The 22,165-nt window shown below is 45.6% G+C and overlaps 1 protein-coding gene across 2 annotated transcripts in view; it reads left to right on the top strand.

The window, feature by feature from the left end:
• The window catches only part of TAF2 (TATA-box binding protein associated factor 2), a 2,148,555-nt gene that overhangs the window by 825 nt on the left and 2,125,565 nt on the right, over positions 1 to 22,165 (top strand). The gene's annotated exons all lie outside the window — the stretch shown is intronic.

Genomic DNA, 22,165 nt, shown 5'->3' with positions numbered 1-22,165 from the left:
CAGATAACTTTTCGAGTAGAACAAATGATGCCCTGGTTGCAGTTATGTGGTAATGGTCCCTTCAAAGGGCTTGTTTAATAGGTTCATTTGTTTAGATGCTGCTTTATTCTTTGGACAACATAAGTGCTGTAGGGAGAGTGAGTGTTTCTGTAGCCTACACTGATTTTCATGTCGCCTCGATACATTTGAGTGAATGTTTACCTGCTTCATGTTCTATATAGGTGTTCAATTGAAAGCAGTGGAAGCCACGCTTTCCCACTTGCCACCGCATGCATGCACCTGATTAGTGATGTACCCTCCACAGTACTTTCTATGTACTCTGCCGTAAATATGTCGTACAATCCCAACTAACAATTAGGTGGTATGTTAAAATTGCAAGTCTTTAAAAAAAACTCCACGTTTTTACCATTACCACTATACTCATTATGGGATACTGGAGGGGTTGGAGGAAGTTTCAGTGGAGTACATTCATCACACTCTTGCATCTAAATTCAGACAACCAGTATTGGTGCCAATTATACCATTGGTTTTGTTGGATAAAGTATTCAAAAAAGCATACATCAGAGACAGCCAGTAGTGGTGTCAATTATACCAGTGGTTTTGTTTGTCGAAGTAAGCATGCATCGACCGACATGGAAAAAGTAAATCTACTCCTGCTATTAAATGTTCTTTAATGGTGCTGGAGTGTGTTTGTGCGAAGTGCTTGTTTAAATAAGTATCATGATGAATATTCAACCTTCTACCTTAGTACTAAATTTATGCATCATTGTTGTAGTCATGCGTTGAGGCTGTATTGTGATAACCAGAAATTGTTGACCTCTTCAGTATTTAATATAGAATGCTTTTTTCTTGGACTTTTTCCTGGTCTTTGCTCCAGAGTTTCTTTTGTGGAATGCCGAGCTTTTTGAGTATGATGATCTGTATGTTTATAGGGAAGATTGGTATTGTATTTAAAATTATATAGCTAGATGAAATGCAATGCTTCTTAGCATAAGTTCGCGTATTTTACGCTGAGGCCGACTATGATGTGTGACATGCTTTCAAGGTCTCTTATATTGAAGGGCCAAAAATAGAAAAAAGGAAAAAAAGGCACAACAAATTACTTCTTTAGTCATTTGAGGGCTAGTGGATTTGCTGTTGGCCATGGTGCCAGGTATTAGTTCTAATCCGAGATTCCACACTTGGCAAAAGTACGTCATTTTGGGCTCATTTAGTTATTTTGCTTACATTTTGTTCTGTGTAAAGTGGAAGGGATTTGAAGCAGGCCAACCGTCAGTATAATCTCTGTCAAACATTACATATGGGAAGGTCCTTTATGTTTCTGCATTTGAGTGATCCGTTTTAGCTTGATATTTTGGATTGTGTGTAAACATTGCATTAATCTATTTTGTTCCAGTTTATGAACCAGGAGATTGAGGGGCATCCGTCATCTTGCAGACAGAATAGCCAATTGGACACTGCTTCTAAAACATTTGCCAAGTATGTGCATGTGCCCTTTAAATAATGGTCTGACACCGGAAAGTTGATACCAGCAGTGTAAAAGGGAATGCATGACTCATTGCTTTGTATAGTGGGAGGGAAACCTGGGGGACCACATATGGGTACAGAAAGATGTACTTTTGTTTTGTGTACTTGAGAGCCGCCTTTTAACTCGGTGAACAGATCAGGACTGTGAGGGAAGCTTGTGCTATATTCTTTTGAATTTTGATTATCCTGCCGAGGGTCTTTAGTAATCTGCATCTCAACCATTCTGATAATTGGGCATTTGTTAACTTAAAGTTCCTTCTTAAACCTAGATTTGAAATAAGAATAGGCCTGCCCCATGGCTCTTACAAAACCGAAGTGGGGAATGGACTGAAAGATTATTAATTAATTAAAATCGCTGACATTTTTTTAATTTATTGTTATTTATTTAATGTGTGATATAGCACATTAATTTGACTTTTCACACAGTTCATGCATTTAAAAACGGTTGAACACAATTTTGACAATTTCAGCGCCTTAAAACTACAATTTTTCACATAATTACATTTTTACATATTACAAATTCAAGTACAAAGTGCTAAGTACAAATTCAAAATACTAAAAACCCTGTAAAACCTAACATTTTGTACCATTGAATTTAAAACTACCGCCACAAATTCCAAAAATCTTAATAAGGAAATTTCTGTGGTATTTAAAATTTTGATCCATAGCTCCTCCTCTTGTACATGGACAAATAATTTAGTTTTCTCCCTCCACGGGTGCCGTAAAAAAGGACAATTAATGGGGGCGTGGCTAGGCAGCACACGATGAAGACGTGTCTACTGTGAGCTCTGCCGATTAGGCCCCCTTCTTAGCGTTATTTAAGCAGTCTTGTGCATTTATATTGCCTCCAAGCGCACAGAACTGAAGATAAATGTGGCAGGACCCCATGGATCGCGGTTCTGAATAGAAACGGAGCAAGGGAGCGGGTGAACTCGCCGAGACAAGCTAGAACCCCCCGGCGACAACGGCCGCAATCAAGATGGCGGCATGCGCAATTTCACTACACTGGGAGAGACTCTGTTGCTTGGAGCTGTGACCCTCCGCTTTGGGACGAGGAGACCTTGAGAGACCCCCCCCCTTGCCTCTTGACGGGAAGAGTGCTTGCGACGCAGCCTAGAGCCGGGCCACTGCTGGGGCGGTGAGACCTGGGCTCCATTACCCTTGGGGGCTTTATCCTCCTGCCCACTTGCGCTCTTGGCGGGAAAGAGATCCTCCTCGCCCTCCGACCGGCGTAACAGTGGCTCCGGAGGAGAAGCGGATCGAGCCCTGTATCAGCGCAGGAGGACAGAGGTGGTGAGCGGTCGCAGACGAGGAGGGGGGCCGAGAAGCCTGGAGCCCGCTGGTGCTGGCGAGCATTGTGGATCTCCGGGCCCTGCATCGGAACCCGATAACCCGAGCCTTTCTGCAGCAGGGGATTCCGCCCTCCGGCCCTTGCGAAAGAGAGACCGGAGGTGCAGAGCTGAGACCCCGGAGGGAGAGTCGGTGCTGTTTCGGGACTTGAGGTGAGCCCCCGCCCCATCGGAGGGGGAAGCGAACTCCGACCGTTGCATCCGGAGGAGGAGTGGGCTTGAGGGACTGGCGCTGGGCGCTGGGCTTCTGCTCCCTACGATAAGCAGAGCGGGAGCGCCCGCAGAGACCGCTGGGCTTCATGAGCTCTGCATGTGACGGCCGTCGGTGGGTCTTATAAAGGTCCCCCACTTTACTGCGCGTCTCAGCGCTGGTGTCTCTGAGCGTTTAATGCTGGATGCTTCCTCCGGTCAACACAATGAAGTCTCACTGACTTAGAGAACCCTCGGCCCTCTCACAACGTTCCATCGGGAGATTCGAGATCCGCTTCCCCAGCTATGCCCAAGGCGGGATCTAAAAAGAGAGATCAAGTGCCAGATATAAAGGCTCTCTTGGCATCCCAAGCGGCTCCTAAACCCCAGAGGCATACAATATCAGTGGACATTTACCCAGCCCCTACTACAGATCCTATAGCAGACATTGTCCTCTCTAGATCAGATTTAGAAGTTATGCTGAGGGCACTCAAACAGGAGATCACGCAGGACATCAAGGTAGAGATAACTACCTCTAAGGACACACTGGCCAAGTCTTTAGCGGAAGTCACCTCCCATCTAAGCGGTATTGAGACCAGAGTGAATGACCTAGAGGACACTACCTGCGAGTTAACACATGACACAGAGGTGCTCTCGGAACGAGTTGGAGTGATTGAGGACCATCTCGAGGAGATCTGGGCTAAACAGGCGAACCTCAAAAATAGATCTCGGCGCAATAATGTGCGCATTCGAGGTTTCCTCGCCAAATTACTGATCAAGAATTGCCAGACTATGTGAGCGACCTGTTTTGAGGCCTTCTGGGGCTGGGCTCCTCTGACACCCTGATACTGGACAGAACCCACTGCGTGTACTCTTCTATACAGCAGAGAAGGAATCTTCTCGCAGACGTCCTTGCCAGAGTCCACTACTTCTGCCAAAAGAGATTATGATGGCGGCCAGGAAAACAGAATCTGTTCAGTTTCGGGGTGTGACAGTTCGCCTATTACAGGATCTCTTCCCATATACTTTAGCCTGCCGTCGCCGTCTGCAAAAAGTTGCCACATGGCTTCAGTCCCAGAAAGTCCGCTACCGCTGGGGGTTCCCCTGTAAACTGCGCTTTGACTTCCGCAACCAACACTATGTGATCTCTACGGTGATGGAAGCGAGGAACTGATGATGGAGACTGCGGCGACATTTACGCTGGATCCTGAGGCTCTTCCAGATAAAGATCCCAGCCTGCGATCTGTCTCGCCAGACAGAAGAAAGAAGCCTAGGGGCTGGATGCGAGTTGGCGGTTCCACCTCTCGCAGCGAACGAGCTACGGCTGAGGGTCAGACCCGTCTGTCCCCAAACAGCCCGGTCAGCCCCTCTAATTCACCTAACCTCCTGCAATTGGATGAAGACCCTGCCTGAAGGCGAATGGAAATAAATCTGAAACAGGGGCACATCCTCAGCTTTACTAGAGAACACATGGAGGTGTAACCCGAATGATTGACACAGCCTGGAGCGGTTTGGAATCTTGGCAGGTTTGAGAAATACTAGTGAGCCCGCTTCTGCGGGATAGAACTAAGGGCCATGCGGCCTTGTTCGGGTCCCCTGATTAGACTCGAAACTCTGGATAATTGGAAGAGAGATCATCTTTGAGGGGGGCTAGTGCAATGTGCGGGCCTGCATACGGTGTTCAAAGTGGGGGCCCTATATCGAGAAAAAGCCCGAATTGTTGAAGGTGAACTATGGCTTCAATGGAAGTTGAGGTTAACGAAAGCTACTTGCAACTTCTGGTTTATTATACTTCGAGATGTTACAGTATATTGTTCAACAGTGCAACCTGTTTTCTTATTTGTTCTTCTTTTGATTTGGAACACTAGAGTTGAGTTTGCCTCGGATGGAGGCTATCAGCGATGGGGCAATCTTTATAACATCAGTTTCAAACCTGCAATATCGGCAGAGTGCTTTGATAGGTGGGTCAGCTGGGGTGAACTGAATCTTTTATTGAAAGTTACATTTTGGGCCTCTCAGACCTGGGCTAGGAGGGTGCTGAGGGGAGGATGGTGTGTAACAACTACCTATGTTAAAGATGTGTACTGCAGGAGAGTATACTGAGATAATGACACTGAATATAATCTCTCTGACCCTCAATGTCCAGGGCCTCAATTCCCCGATTAAGAGAAGGGCGTTATTTCACCGGCTGGTGACATATCCTACAGTAATATTCCTACAGGAAACACATCTGTTGCCGGCGGATGAATTTCGGCTGAATGATAAACTCTATCCAACCAAACTCTGTGCCTCTTTGGGGACAACAAAATGTGGTGGGCCATTCTTATTTGGAAGGGGACCCGTTGACAATTCATAGATCTTGGTTGGATAGTGGGGGAAGATCTGTTTTAGCGATAGCCACACTATATGGAAAGAGGTTGACCCTATTATCACTGTATGCACCAAATGTCAATCAACACCAGTTTTTTGCCGCCGTATCGGGAATGCTGAATGAACATGCAGAGGGTGACCTTATAATTGGGGGTGATTTTAACGCAGTGGTTAACCCTTTGGAGGACAAGTCTCTCCCTCCAACCCCGACAGACAAGAAGAATTTTATGGCCCTGACCTCTCTCCTTAGGGAACATTCGTTGATTGAGGGATGGAGATTTTTTCACCAGGGTTCGGGACTATACTTTCTTCTCTCCCGTACACAGAGGGTTTTCTAGGTTGGACATTTCTCCTCTGACACCCTTATCCCTTATGTCATGGAAGTAGAGATCCTCCTAAAAGCTCTGTCTGATCATGCCCCAGTATTGATCTCCATGTCTCCGCCTGATGTGTCTCCAGTACCTCCTCGAACCTGGCGGCCGAATGAATTGGTGTTTTTGGATGCTCAGGCCCGCTCCCACATTGCTGATTGTATAGATCAATGTTTTGTAGATAATGATACGGAGGAGCTGGAATATGCAATAGCGTGGGATGCGGCGAAAGCGGTCATCAGGGGTCAGGTCATAACTCAAACAATTGAACGTAACAGAGTCCATAGACAGACCCAGACACATTTGGAGACGCAACGCCACGAAGTGGAAGAGGCACAAAGAAGGAAGCCCTCTAGACGGGCACTTAGAGAGGTTCGCATAGCACAGAAAGCTCTTGAAGCCCACCATATGAGCCGAGCAGCCTTAGGTATAATGCGCACAAAACAGTACTACTATTCTAAAGGAAACAAGGCAAATCGTTTGTTGGCAGCCAAACTTAGACAGCAGACAAAGCGCAATCATATAGATTCTCTAAAAGATACAGGGGGAGACAGATTTTCACTGAATCAGGGAATCTTCGAATTGTGGAGGAATTCTTCAGGAACCACTCGGCCGCCCATATAACTGACCCACAATTAGCTAGGGAATTTATTCAGAAGGCTGACCTTCCACAGATATCTTCGGAGTTGCGGGAATGTCTTGAGGCCCCAATAACCTTGGAGAAGACAGAGAGGGCAATTCGCTGCCTCCCAGTGGGTAAGGCTCCAGGGCCGGATGGATTTACCAATCAGTTTTATAAGACCTTTTGGGAGGAGTTAACCCCCCATTTAACAAAATTGTTCAACTCAGTATGGAGGGCGGGGCTGGTCACAACATCTATGGCGGAATAAGCTACGACACTAGTGTTGAAACCTGGGAAAGATCCTCCAGATTGTGCCTCATACAGGCCTATCGCACTATTAAACACGGATGCCAAATTGTTGGGGAAAATAATAGCGAATCGCCTGGGCCCGGTTCTCCCGTTATTGATAAATAATGATCAGACAGGCTTTATATATAATCGATCCACCTATGACAACATACGCCGTGCCATCAACCTGATTGCCCTCGCCCCAAAAGGTCCCATGTGACTTGTCTATCCTGTCCCTGGACGCCCACAGGGCTTTCGATAGTATGTCCTGCGGGTACCTGGAATTGGTGCTAAAGGGGTTTGGTTTTGGCCCGGAATTCTCCAGACTAATATTTTCAAATTCCCTCGACTAAAATTAAAGTTAATAAGAATTGGACTCCCCTAATTGAATCAGCCAAGGGTACGAGGCAGGGCTGTCCTTTGTCCCCGTTGATATTTGCCTTAGCAATGGAGCCTTTTGCCCAACATGTTAGACTGCATCCAGGCATCCGAGGCTTTGAGGTAGGGGGGCAGTCCCATAAAATCGCGCTATACGCAGATGATCTACTTTGCTTCCTACGGGATGCCCTCCACACACTCCCGCACCTCTTAGGTCTCTTAAACCAATTTGCCGTGATATCTGGCTTCAGGATAAACCCTGCTAAATCGGTGGGTATGCCCCTGTCTGAAGACTTTGGTAGACTAGAGGAGTTGCGAACACTGACGAATTTCCCTTGGTCTCCAGCGGAGATTCCATATTTGGGGGTAAAGCTGACCCCAACATACGCTGGCCTCTACAGGGTGAACATTCCCCCCTTGTTTAAAGAATTGAAGGAATGGTTGCAGCGATGGGACTGCCAGGAAATTTCGTGGCTGGGCCGTATTAATGCCGTTAATATGACACTTCTCCCGAAATAATTATACGCCTTTCACTCCTTACCAATAGCCATCCCAGAATTTGAACTTATAAATCTGCAAAAGGAGATATACCAGTTTATCTGGAAGAAGAAGAAGCCACGTATTCCTGGTAAACTCTTGACAAGGGGGAGAATATTAGGAGGACTAGGTCTTCACTCATTACCACGCTATCACAGAGCTGTGCAGGCAGCTGTAATGCTTTCCTGGAAAGACTCCCCAGACCCTCCTAACTGGCCAGAGATAGAACAAGCCGCTGCCGCACTTCCTTTGGCTCATCTTCCGTTCCTTCAGAAAGAAGCACATAATTTTAGGACTGGAATACTACCAATCACCTTGTCCACCCTGATGAGTTGGGATAAAGCACGATCAGAGGGGTATCCCATTAGGACTAGGGCCACTGTCTCCTGTCACCCAAAATCCGGCTTTCACCCCAGGACATGCGCCCACAGCATGCCGAACCTGGTGTCGAGACAAACCGCTGTGCCTGAGAGATCTATACATAGACCAGGAACCATTGACTTTCCAGGCATGCAAAGAAAAGTTTGGTCTCCCAGAAACGGAACGCTTTCGATACATACAACTGCGCCATTGGCTCACTAATAGGGACACCCGCCGAGCAGCCCAAAGAACCCCCTTAGGCATAGAATTGAAAATCTTTGAAGGTCACCAATCCCATAGGATTTCGCCATGTTATAAACTCCTAGAAAAAGCCTCCATAGAGGAGAAGCTCCCATATATGAGAGCTGGGCCTGGAGATTTCGGAGGAGTCTTAGCAGCGAATCTGGCACCGTACCCAGACCAGCTCCTGCTGTATCCTAATAAAAGAAAATGCCATCAAAATTTGCTTCAGGTGGTATTCCCCCCCCCCCCAGCAGACTTCACTCCATTAATCCATAATATCCGGACTCATGCTGGCACGGATGTGGCGAGCGAGGGGACATGGCTCATATGTGGTGGCATTGCCGGATTATTCAATCATATTGGCTAGAGTTGAGATCTAGAATTAAGGAAATCACGGGCTCCTTGCTCCCTATGGACCCTAGGGTGTTCCTGCTAGGGGATGCCCCAGAAGATGGGTCCTTTCCTATGTCAGGGCATAAAGCAAGCCTAATCTCCCATTTATTAGTGGCTGCTCGTATCACTAGAGCTAGATTTTGGAAAACGGTAGAAGGCCCACATCTAGCATATTGGTGGTTAAAATTATGGGAATTGTTGGGTTTAGAAAAACTTACAGCAGTAATGGAGGGGAAACTCTCGAGATTCTGGAAGATCTGGCGTCCCTTCCTAGACTTTGTCTCTGATAAAGAACATATGTACTTCCAACCACAACTCTTAAAGCACTTTATGAACTCTTGAATTACCCATGGTCTCATTAACTTTGCATTTGCATGCTTCAAGTGGAGGAGACACAGCAATGGTAACTGTGTTTATGAATTTTTGACATCTCCTACTCCTCAATGAATTTATGGTTTAGTCTGGTTAAAGGAGAGATAATTGACCCAATGAACTCAACTTAGTGCATTAAACCCTTTTTTTTTGTTTTTTCTTCTTTTTTCAGCCCCTTTCTTATCACACCAAATGAACGAACCAAGAAATTATGCATTGTACACTTTATTATTCAACGCTGATATTTATGTTGAGCACATAAAATGTTGAAGAATTGCTGAGATATGATGTTCTATTGAGTTGTACAAAATGAAATTCTGGATTGTTAATAGTTATATTGTTTTATACCGAAAATCAATAAAAATATCTAAACAAAAAAAAGGACAATTAATGCAACGGTGCTTGAGGGTCTCATCCTCTTTTCCACAATATCGACGGTCTCATTCCCCTGGGCACCTTTCTCCTTGCCCCAACATCTCCATAGTTGGGAACAGAGTGAGCTTAATTCGCAACATTTCAAACCTGAAGTCTCTCGATGGGTGCTTTTTTAGCTAAAGGGCCAATACGTTGAAGTTTTTAATAGACCAAGTGGAAGTGGTCATCAAAACATCAGTATTTCAGCAGGTCAGCCCTTAGCTGAATCCACGCATGTCTATACAACTTTAATTTCACTTCATTTGGATTTTCTGTCAACTCTTTTTGTGGATGAACCAATTTGCAAAAGAGCCTAAGTACAACAAACTACCCAGTTATCAAGGACCCCGCAGTTTGCCTTTGCCAACATCAAATTTAAATACTCGAAAGGCGAATCCTTAGGGGGTGTAAGGATTGGGCCATATATTTATAATCTAACCCACTTGATTAAAGTCCGGATTGGCAATTGACCAACTCATATAAAATCCCTGCCAGAGGCACAGAGGGAGGGAGTCGCAGCACTTTCCTCCAGAGCTTTCCCTCCATTTTAGACCAAGGCGCACCACCTTGCATAGTCTGAGTCCCAAAAATCAATTTTGGCACAATATTTTTGTCTGAACAGCTTAACCAAGCAATCGATCAAAATCTACCAAATCTAGAATCAAATTGTATCAGCTGACTTTCAACTGCCAGAAATGTAGTGTTTAAGTCCCCATCCGGACCATTTCTGTCTTTCCCGTCGTAAACAAAAGAGCCCAGGTATTTGTATTTGTCTACAACCTCCAGAGCAACTCCATTGATCGACCACTCACATTTTTTCCATTTCAACCTCTTTGTTTAGCACCAACATTTTTGATTTAGTGCCATTAATTGAGAGGCTCAATTTGAGCAAAAATTAATTAACTGCGCACCGGGCTCTCTGCAGGCCGATAGGGGTCAAGTCACAGATTACAATATCACCAGCATACTTCAGATGCTGAAGTTTTACCTCCACCAGGCTTGGGGTTTGTCCTTACCAGATTTCATCATTTGACTGTATCTTTGATGTAAAAACAGAACAGAAACGGAGTGAGGACGCATCCCTGATGCAGCCCCCGATCCGTTTCTATCCAGTCCGTAAAAGACCCATGCAAGTCCAATCTGACTTTGATACTTGTCCTCAAATGCCTAGCCTCCAGAATGCTAATTAAAGGCTGAGGGCAACTATTATCATGTAAGCTCTTCCAAAGAAAGGCCCTATTCACATAATCAAAGGCTTTGCTTACATCAAGGAAAGTCAAGAAGACAGGTCTCCCTTGAGATATTGCTTGCCCTGATAGCAGAGCCAATACAAAGTTGTGTAAGAATGTCCTTGCTCCTTTCTTAAAACCTGTCAGCCATTGATCCAAACAGTTTGCCCCCCACCCATATCTGCACTTCTTTTAAAATCATCTTTGCAAAAATGTTGTTTGAAAAATCCAATAAGAATATTGGTCGGTATTTTAACAGGGACAATCTGTCCCCCCACACCCTCATGAAGATCAAAACAACCAATGATGTTCTCCAGGAGTCGGGGATCTCATTTGTTTTGCAGACTGTTCCCAAACAGGTTAGACAATAGTTGAGACCACAGCAAATTTAAAGTTACATTAGAAAGCCCACCATGGCCCGGAGCACATTTTTTACTTAACCTGATTTCCAAAGCAATGTCGTCCAGATCCCAACATAATGCACCCTGCCACCTAACTTCTGAGAACAGACCAATACCTTTACCCCCGCACCCACATATACATACGTAAAATGTTTCACCCAAGCTTCCTCATATATTGCCTGTATCTGCAGGAACTGAGCCGTGCCACTCGGTTTAAGTAACTGCCAAAATCCAGATGGATTGTTACCCAACATACAACACAACATTTTCTCTGCATCATTCATCCTCATGATAAATCTGTATCCCTTCATCCAATTTCTATAATTCTGTCTCACCCGACAGCAATTCTGCAAGGCTGCAGATCCCTCTTCAGTGCTCTCATGTCCAAACGCATCTGCGCTTTCCGTACGTGAATCAGGGCGTCAAAACTATGCGTGTGCCCAACCTTCCTAGAGCTTTTGTCCAGACATTTTACTGGTAATAGACCCCACAACACCGATAGCACACAATGGGCAAAGCCGTTCGGGGAGCATAGTTCTCTCTTAGCATTACAAATCCCTACCATCTGATTTTTGAAGGCAAAGCCTATCCTCTTAGACCATCTGACCACAGAGTTTCTAGGGTTGACCTCAACTCCAAAATCCTGTCTTTAACTGGTTTTACCAGTGGGAGAGGAAACATACAATGAACCATACAGTGGTTGCTGAATTCAGTGCTCTTGATTGCCAAATCTCCTCCCCTCAGAAAGATATCAGCCGAGGCAAAGATGTAATTTAAAGAAGAGTCCGGGGGCCGCTATGCGAAGTAAAACAGGGAGGCACATGCCTCAATCTCCTTTCTCACCATTTGACCCCTTTCACAAGTCACCCTTGACGTTTTCCTCATGATAGGTCCTTGATACCAGGAGCCCTCCAGACATTGAAATCCCCCAACACAATCACTGAAGCACCTTCCGCTGGTGTTTCCTCTAACAGCAGGAAAGAGATCACAGACAAGGATTCCTCCAATTTGGAAATCTCTGAATTGAGATAAACATTAGTAAACACTTGCTGCTAATTCCAATGTACTGGCATGCCCATTCAAAAACCGTCACCAGCATATCCTCTCTGCCTGACTTTATTTTACATATGGCGAGCCCCTAGTTTTGTGTACAGGCCGTCAAAATACCCCCAAGCGGCCGTCCCTTTAGGCCACGCTTGACTTGAATAAACACCACATCAAAACCTACTATTATTGGTATACCCATCAGCAGGGTTTCCTGAATGCAAATAATATCTCTAGAGGGAAGCAGATCCTGATTTTTCAAGATGCTTACAAACCCTCTGGCGTTCCATGACACCATTTTCATATCTGACCGGTCAAACCACTGACCACCTTCTAGGTAGCCCTCCAGACCATTGCCTTGCTGCTTGCCATGCCATTATGAAATGGGAAAGACATTGTGCTAATAATCCATTCTTTCACCCCAATAGGGGATGTCTATCCAGACCTGTGAGGTCACATCCCTTCTGTCGGAGATCCCAAGTAACCCCAGACATGTTCAGCGAGGTGTAGCTTGTGGTCTCCAGTCACAGCATACTCTGGACCCACGTCCGGTATACCCATTTTGCTGAGAGTGACTTCAGCAAAAGTGAAGGTTTTTAGTGCGACATTTTGAATATATTACAACCACTGACATTGCTAGACATCCTTCAGACCATAGTCTTTCTGCCTGGCATGCCATTACAGATAGGGAAAGAAGATATTCAAATAAGGCTTGATCCCTATACATTTTATTTGTTTTATTTTAGACTTTCCTGAGTCACTGAATAAGTATTGCTCCTTTTTCGCCTAAAATGGGTGCTGCTGTTGGGTTTTCTTAACATATGTTTATGACATGGTCCTCTTGAACCTGACACCCATAGGGTGAAAATATATTTTGTCTTTTTCTCTCCCTTGTTTTTGGTGTTTGATATCATCTTGTAAAACAATGGATTTGCTAATTTATCAAGACAATTGCATTACTCTGTTGGAACACGTATTAAATGATATGAAAACCAATACCTTCAACGAAGCAGCCTTGTTCTAATCTGTTGTGTTTTTTCTCTATTTTTTCCCCTTTTTCTATTTTTGACCCCTCAATGTAACATCTCTTGGGAAAAGCATGTCACAGGTCATAGTCTACATCAGTGCAAAATAGGTGTCGGTTGGCTAGGAAGGATTGTATTTAATCTAGCTATAAGTGGTTCAATTGCAATGATGTACTAATTGGGTTTCCTGATATAGCCTAAAATGAGATTTTCGGAAAAAGTATACGTAATTTAGTGACACATGGTTCAGTATTAATGATGGATGAATTGTGATTGTAATTTAAAATGAAACATGTACTTAACATGGGAGTTGAAACCTGTTTTTGTGATTGTATATACAATGTTAGTAGAATAACAAGTCCATTTAAAACCACATACCATTTTATGCCAAACCTTTATTTAATAAGTAAATGAATAACGATTTAAATAAAATCTGTGTTGAGCGCATCTTGTTCCCTATTTTTTAATGATGTACCGTTTTTGGTGCACACCAGTAGGTGTGGTGTGTGGATCGAAAATAGCTGTTAAATAAGTTTGTATATCGACGTGCTCAGAATAGACCACATATGAACTTTATCTTTGAAGTATGCTAGGGTTTGGGAGGGGGGTTAAGAGGTGGGTTTTTACATGGGAGGTATTGCTTTTGTTTCATTGTTCTTGTTATGTTGTTCTTTTCTGGTATATGGAATACATGAGGATAATACAATGTGATAAACAATTGTAAGTGTTGATGTAAATGCCAATAAATACGTTCTAACAAAATAAGTTTTCGAAGCGAAGGGAATCACAGATTTGAGGATGTCCCACCTATGACCTTTTTTTGAATAGCGTCAGGTCTTGTGGTAGGGCTGGACGCTATGGACCAAAAGTCATATCTTGATATTTTTGGGCTTAATGCCGATATGCGATATATATCTTGATATTGTTTATGTAGGTTAAATGCTCAGTTGTAAGCCGGCAACTACATGTGAGATGTCACAAACACCTTTATTTATAAGACATCGATCAAAATATAAAGTGCAAATACAGGATTCCACTTTCTATTTAAGAAAACACACAGATGTGTAAATATCAAAATATAAATAAAACCTTGTAGTATATGTAATAATCTCAATGTTGACGATATTGTGTCATCCTATATCGACTTTGAAAATATATCGCTGTATCTACAAAACTGGATATATCGCCCAGCCCTATCTTGTGGTCATTTTTAAAAAGTTAATCTTTCTAAAATAATTCCTTCGTTTTTGAAAGTAGGAAAGCAATAGCAATCTGGTTCTGGTGCACAAGTAAGTTAAAGATGGTAAAAACGGACTGCCACCTTCGTTTATTTTATAATATTAATTTCCCATGCATTCCCCAATTGGAAGCTGCAGTTATTCAGGTTAAAGCAGTAATTAGGGGGCTGATAAAATTTGCATGCCCCTTATCTGGTTAAAGGTGTCCAATTAATGTTGTACAGCACTGTGTTTGAGGAGCTACTGATTTGTCTCCGCTAGTAAAGTGTGAAACCTGTTTTTGGAGAAAAGAATTGGGGTTTTCTACTCCCTACCGTGCTATTGGGCTGGAGATTGCATCAAATGAGTCTATAGCAAACCTACTGTTCAATATTCTCTCTGAAGATGCATTTAGTAATTGTTTTAGACTACTTTTGCCATTGCCACTGTGTCACGTCATGAACTGTTTAGCCATTTCAAGTTTTATAAGCCAAAGTCCAATCTCCAGGGGTTATAGGTCTTTATAACGCTACAAAAACACATTTTGAATTAAATAAGATACCAAAGCAGTCCTTTCGATTGGCTCAATCGCACACCTTAGTAGCACAAACATGAGCCTTTTGGTTATTTTTTAATTTTTTTAATTCACTTGATTGATTTTACAACATGTTAAACTTTTACCAGCCCTCTTACCCTCCCCTTTGAAGGATCGGCTGTCTCATCCTTTCGTCGGGTTTTCGCTGTTGCAATTCCATTAAATCAGGCCCAGGAGTTTGAGCCTTTGGGGGCACCATTGCACCCACCGTGAACTCTTCCTTCAAGAAAGACAAAATCTCACTCTATTTGGTTGCAAATTAGTACAGGTTGTTCATCATATAGGTGGCCCATTCTAGCGCCAATAACTCCCATACTTTACATAGCCACTCGTGCATCGTTGGGATGTTTGGCCCCTTCCATTTTTGGGCGATGAGGGTCATTGCTGCCAGTGTCTGGATAGCCCCTTGCCTTCTCCCTGCCCTTAATTTCTTCCTCTGACCCAGCATCTTTCATGACCAACTGCAGACTTCTACCTGTCTCTTCTCCGAATGCCTGGGCTTGTGCCTGCAGCACCTCCCTCCAGAAAGGCTTAATCTTGGGGCACTCCCACCATATATGTGTTGCCCGCCCCTCTAAACTGCACCCACTCCAACACTCGCCAGCGGCCTCCCGGTATATACTATGTAGGCAGGAGAGGGTGTAGTGCCAACCGTACAGAATATTGTACCACGACTCTTGAAGTTGTGAAGCCTTCGCTACTTTGGCTATTCGTCTCCAGAGCCTTTCCCACACCTCCCTCCCGATTTCCTGTCCCAGGGTCTGCTCCCAGTGCCTCATGTATGGCCAGTTTAGTCAGGGAGAAGCATCCTCCAATATACTGTCTAGATTTGAGATGAGGCCTTTTGATCCATATTGGGTCAATAAAGAACCTTTTGAATGGGGTGACCTGTCTCTTAGCTGCCTCCCTAATTTCTCCATTCATTATCCAATGTCGTATTTGGAAATATCTATGTCTTTCCCCTTCTTCGACCCCGAATGCCTGCTTACACTCAGGGAAGGTGCGGTCTCTCAGTTCCTGAAACATGTCCCCAATCCTCCTACACCCCCCTTCATTCCAACTCACAAAGCCCCCCCCCCCCCCCCCGCTCCAGTCACGGGGTGAAGCCCCTATTGTCGAAGATCGGTGTAAATGGGGACGGGAAGATAATGTTTCTTCACCACTTTATCGCAGGTATCCGCCAGAACTTTGGTTATAGCACTCTTATATAGGTGTGTCGGCCTAAGATGCTTAGGCAACCACAAGACCTCACTCAAATCATGTTGGACGACCGCTCTATCCATCTTAGCCCATTGTTTCCCCCTGTTCCTTGAGAACCTTTCCCTTATCACCCGCAATTGGGCCACTTCATAGTAAAGTTGGAAATTGGGGAGGGCTAGCCCCCTTTCCCTCGTAGAGGCCCTCATCAGGTGACTGCTTATCCGTGGCCTCTTCCCTTCCCAGACAAATTCGCTGGTCGCTTTCCCTAGTTCTCTAAAGGATATCGGTACAGCCAGTGGGATCGCCTGAAAAAGGTGAAGCAGTCGGGAAGCGTGACCATTTTCACCGCTGTCGTCCTTCCTGGCCAGGACACCCTAAGGTTCCTCCACTTTTAAAAGTTCTTCTGTATTGACTTTAATTTAGGCGGGTAGTTTGCCTCATACCACCCTTCTAACGTTGGCGTAATTTTAACCCCCAAATATTTTCCTTAGAAAAAGTGACACAGCCATGAGCTCTGCAGTGTCCTGCCCCACCGTTAGGTTTAGCAATTCAGACTTTTTGAAATTGATCTTTAACCCTGATACCTCCCCAAATCTACCCAACTGGTCCCTACATGCCTCTAGTGACTTTTAGGGCTTGGTGAGGGCGAGGAGCATGCCGTCAGCGAACGCCGCACCTTTATGTTGCCTGCCCCCGAAAGGCAGATCAAATGTGTCATGGAGCCGTTGACAGACATTCGCGTTACTGGGGTTTTGTAGGTAGCTTGCACCATTTTTAGAAAGTCCCCCCTAGGCCCATTTTCTCCATTACCCTAAATGGAAAAGGCCACTCAACACGGTTGAATGCCTCCTCCGCATCCAGTGCCAGTAGTACGGCTGGTGTAGCCATTTTGTAGACCTTCTCTACCAAGTCTGCCACCCTTCTAATATTGTCCGCCGTCTGTCTTCCCTGAACGAAACTCGCCTGATCCTGTTGAATCAGTGACGTGAAGGTAGCCCTCTAATCTTTTCGCCAGTATCTTAGTATATATTTTCACGTCTACGTTTATAAGTGCTATGCGCCTGTATGATGAGCATTCCGTGGGGTTCTTATTGGGTTTTGGTATAAGGGTAATCTTGGCCTCCTCCATAGATGGCGCAATACAGCGAGGTGCATATGTTTTATAGAAGGCTGTTGAATAGCCATCTGGTCCTGGCGCCTCATTTAGGGGTAATTCTGCGATAGTTCTGCTCACCTCCTTCTGTTATCTCCCTTCCCAACAGTTCTTGTGTCCTGGGATCTGTTATGGGCATCTGTATTCTCTCCATGTATTCTATTTACAAGTGGGTCAGTGGGTTTTGGGGCGTATAGAGGGACTCGAAGTATCTGGCCAGACAGTCCTGAATTTCTTCTGTGCGGGTGTGGCGTTCTCCCTTTTTGTCGTTTATGGCCATAATTGTGTTCTGGTCTCTCGCCCTCCTCAATAGCCGCGCTAATAAAGCGTCTGCTTTCTTGGCTTTAGCATAGTATTTCTATCTAATGAATAGCAGTCCTCCCTCCACCTTCTTATTTCTAAGGACATCTAGCTGCCCTACTGCACACCTATATGCTTTAAGGGTTACCCTTGTCGGGGTAATGCATCCCTGTCATGAACCATCGGACTCGTCCTTTTTGCACTTCCTTGTCCCTGACCCATAGAGGCCTACACGCAACAGTACATCCAACATGGCCGCAGACAACGGAACGCAGCGCACCAGTTTCTGCATTGCACGCATCACGTTCCATAAAGCGGCCACGCCCCCGCGGCTCTGCGTGTCTCAACGCTACTGTTTACTGAGGTCGACGTGTGCTGCCGAAGTTCGCTCTCGTTACTACTAGCTCCTGGTTCCTGGCTCCTTGAACCCTTCACCTTCCTCCACTTTCCCTTGCCCTCCTTTTCCTCCCGGATCTCCGCGTACACTCTGCCGAGTGTAAGCCTCGCTGTTTCCAGGAATCCCCGTACATTCTGAACGATCCAGGATTCGGATCACGGAACGCACGCTAGAAGCTGAGGACACCCGTGCTGGCTTATATTAGACCCGTGCTGTACGAAGGAAGACTTCAACAAAGAAAGAACACAAACAGGTGAGAAGGGGGGAAACCTGTGACAATCCCAACGTGTACTATAGCTCGTGTCCAACCTTTTTGTTAATCTCAAAATACACCTTAATCTTAACCCCCAATGCCTCACTTATCGCTGAATCTCTGAGTATTTCCCTTGGGATCTTCCATTTCCAAAGCCCCGATGTTCGTCCCTGTAGATTAATTTTCATTGACACTATCTTATGATATGCTATCCCCAAGGGGCCCACCTCGGTCTCGTCCACTTACCAGAAGGTTTGCCGGCACCCGTATGTAGTCAATTCTTGACTTTGATCCATGGACCCGAATAGGAATGTATATCCCTCCTTTTCCCCCTTCAACGCCTGCCATACATCCCTTAGCCCGGCGTTTTCAAACCTTTGGCGTAGCCGTGCAGATGCTACCGCTCATCCACCCAGACCCCCTTTGGACATCCTATCTCATCCCTTATGCCAGGCCAAGTTGAGGTCTCCCATCAGGATGATGTGTCCCTTCACGAAGCCCTCCAGTATTTCCAAAAGATACCTCTAAAAGTGTTCCTGGCCAGTGTCCTTTCCGTTTTCTTCCCCTTTAATCATTATGTATCTTCCTCCCTTGTCCCTTTGAATCACTGAAACTCTAAAGTCCATGCTAGTTTTAATTGCTGCTGCTACTGCTTCTGATTTGGTCGGGCCTGACGCAAGGAATATTTGGGAGAAGCCTCTGAGTTTGTCACCCCTGGTCCTTTTTCAAAAGTTGAGTTTCCTGCCGAGCTAGGACATCTGGTCCTGTTGCTCTCGTAAATCTCTCTAGTTTTTTCCTTTTGAGAGGAGTGTTGAGTCCCCTCACATTATGGGTCACCCACTTGAATGTACTAGCCTGCAGAGTTTGTTCTTCAGTACCTCCCTTATGTCCTTTTCTCTTGGTCCAGTCCTATTTCTTTTCCCTTCATTGTTGCCCCTCCGCCCTTGGGTCCTTCGCCTTAAGCCCCTATGGTGTATGGTTGCTTCCCCTCCATGGTCCTCCCATTGTTTTTTGCCCCCCCCGCGCTGCCTTTTACCAACCCCCCCACCCCAACCTTCCCCCTCCCTTTCCTTCCCCTCCTCGCCCCCTCCCCCGGGCTCTACCGCCCTCACTGATTCCAATATGTTCTACTCCTCACGTCCCAGTGTTTAGTCATTCTGTGTGTCCACCACCCCCATTACTACTTTCAGTTGCACTTTGCGCATCCCCTCAGCTAATTCACTTTGGGCCCTGTGCCAGGTTCCTCTTCTCTTCCCTTAGAGTGCGGGCCTGTCAGTATCGCACTCCTTCTGCGTCTCTCCCCCGCTGTCGACCGCTCCCATTGTCTGGTCCTCGTATTGTCCTCCTGTGGGGAGGGCCCCTCCCCCAGGTGGTCACTTCCAATATCCAAGTGCAGTACATCAGCGGTTTCTTGTGGTGTGGTCATCCCCTTTTGTACACCTTCCCACTCAGACACCAGCCCCAAGGTGAAAGTCTATTCATGTTTCAAATTCTCTTAGCTAGCTCCTTAACAATCGGGACCATGTGGCGACGCTTGACTAGAATGCTATTTGCGAAGTTGGTATAGCTCGATTTGTAGCCCCCTATACATCGCTGGTTCCTTGGTCCTTGCTGCGTAGGACTGCTTCTTTTTGGCCGTATCTTGCAAAGGCCGCCAGGACGTCCCAGGGCCTCGCGTTGGGGCCTTTGTTTTGGTCCCCACCCTGTGGATGCGATCCAGTTCAATTCCACCTGGGTCTGGTTCTCCCAATAGGTCTGCAAAGATCCTTTTGTGTCACCTCCTTCAGTTCCTTGTCATGCATCGATTCCGTCAGTAGCTTAATTCTAATGTTGATTCTCCGGGACCTGTTCTCCATATCCTCCAGTTGCAGCTCCACGTTTTTCGTTGCTACTATGGCCTCACTGTTCGTGTTCTCTTTGTCCACCTCCTGGAGACCTCTCTCCAGTAAGTCTGTACTCTGCCCCAGCTGGCCTATCTCCGGTTTCATTTCTGCTAGTGCTGAGTTTAGGCCGTAGCGCATTAACTGGAATTGGTCCCGCAATGTCTTGGCTTATGTCTCCTGGGGAGACTGCATTTCTCCCCGTAAGTCCTGTCTCGTCATTGGTCCCGAGGCCTCCTCCACCTCGGGGTCCTTCCTCTCCACAGCGCGATCTAGGATGCCCTTTCCCATGCCTCTTGATTTTTTTTTTTTTTTAAAACAATTTGTATTAAAACAAAACAATCGACTTGCAGTACATGTAACAATAGTTTCACACAGATCACTGAATGTCAATTGCATCCCCATTCCCTCCCCCCTTACGGGCTTACTCCACCGCGCGCTCTGCAACTGTTTCATGCGAAAGGGATTCCTTATCTATGTTTTCAACTGATTCCTGGTCACTTGACCAGTCCTGGGCTGGCCCATACAGTGTAGCCACAAACTGTTTCCAGCCGTCAGGGTTCCCACTTCCTCCTCCCCTCCAGTATTATCAGCATCTTGCCACACCGCTGTTTCAGCTTCAGTCCATTTCTGGAGGTCTTTCCACCAGACCTCTATCCTTGGTCTGTGGCATGCCTTCCACCCCATGGCAATCATGCGCTTTGCAAGTATATACGCCAGGTCCTTCAGTTTGCTTACATGTTTTAATTTGCGTGATCTGGGGAACCCTCCCATCATACATGCCCATGCCGACTCAATATTTATCTTGACCCCTTTCCTCTCTAATCTCTGTGCTACTTCTTCCCAGAATTTACCAATCTCTGGGCAAGCCCAGAACATGTGTGTTATTCCAGCATTTTCTTCGCCACATTTAGGACACGTTTGCCTGTCCACGCTTTTGAATTTGGCTATCCTTTGGGGAGTCATATATGCCCTATGGGTTATGTATAACTTTATCTACTGTAACCTCACATTCCTCAAAACTTTCTTTTGATATCCTTGGGCCGTTCCCAAATCCCGTCACGCATAGGGGCACCCACATCTTCTTCCCAGTCCTGTCTTAGTTGCATCACTTCCTTCCCCGCTTTGGACATCAATAGCTCATATATTCTAGATATTTCGTGACCTCCTTCTGCTATGTCGTATATTGTTTCTATGGTGGCGTCCGGTAGCTCCTCTAGTATTATTTCTGACCATGTCTTTGATTCGCTTCCTCATTCTGGTAAATGTGATGTATTGCCCGTTATGCAACCCTGTTTCCTTCACCAGCATCCCAAACTCCTTGATTCTCCCCCCCTTCTTGTATTACATCTCCTATCTTTGCTAGCCCCACCGGCTCCCAGTGCTTCCTAATCATCTTCATTAACTGTCCATCTGCCCCATTAGTGCAACTAGTGGCGCTTGCGGGGAGCACAGGGTTGGGTTTTCCATGACCTGGCAGGCCCTTCGCCACACCTTCCATTCCAATTTCAGCATCTCTGGGCGTTCTCTCATCTCCTCTTTGGGCAGCCATATCCCCTCTTTCAGCAAGAACGAGGCACATTCAAGTCTCAATAATCTGGATTCTGCGGTTGCGTCTTCTGATAGCCATTTAGCCACATATTGTAGCTGGCTAGCTAAATAGTATATATCATAGTTTGGCAATTTAATGCCTCCTCTTTATGCGTGTTTTGTAGTTTCCAGAGGGCTATTCTGTTCCTCGTCCCGTGCCAGAGGAAGTCCCTGCAAATGCTACGTAGTTTGACAAAGAATCGCCTTGGTATCAAATATGGTATATTCCCAAAGTAGTGTAATAATCTCGGCAGGACCACAATTTTCAGCATCGCACCCCTCCCCATCATTGCCAGGGGGAGTTTCTCCCAGAACCTCATGCTGTTTTCTATGCGCCTTACCTCCCTCTCCGTATTGTGACGATGTTCTGCCTCCACCGTGTGGTAAATGTCTATCCCCAGGTATCTAAACATGTTTATCTCCCATGGTATTTGTAGGATTGGTTGCTGATCTCAAAGGATCCCCACA

The sequence above is a fragment of the Ambystoma mexicanum genome, chromosome 5q (assembly GCF_040938575.1).
Source record: "Ambystoma mexicanum isolate Mex_15411 chromosome 5q, UKY_AmexF1_1, whole genome shotgun sequence".
In the NCBI taxonomy this organism is placed as follows: Eukaryota; Metazoa; Chordata; class Amphibia; order Caudata; family Ambystomatidae; genus Ambystoma; species Ambystoma mexicanum.
Note: the sequence above shows the minus strand (reverse complement) of the source record. Positions and strands in the feature narration are given on the sequence as shown.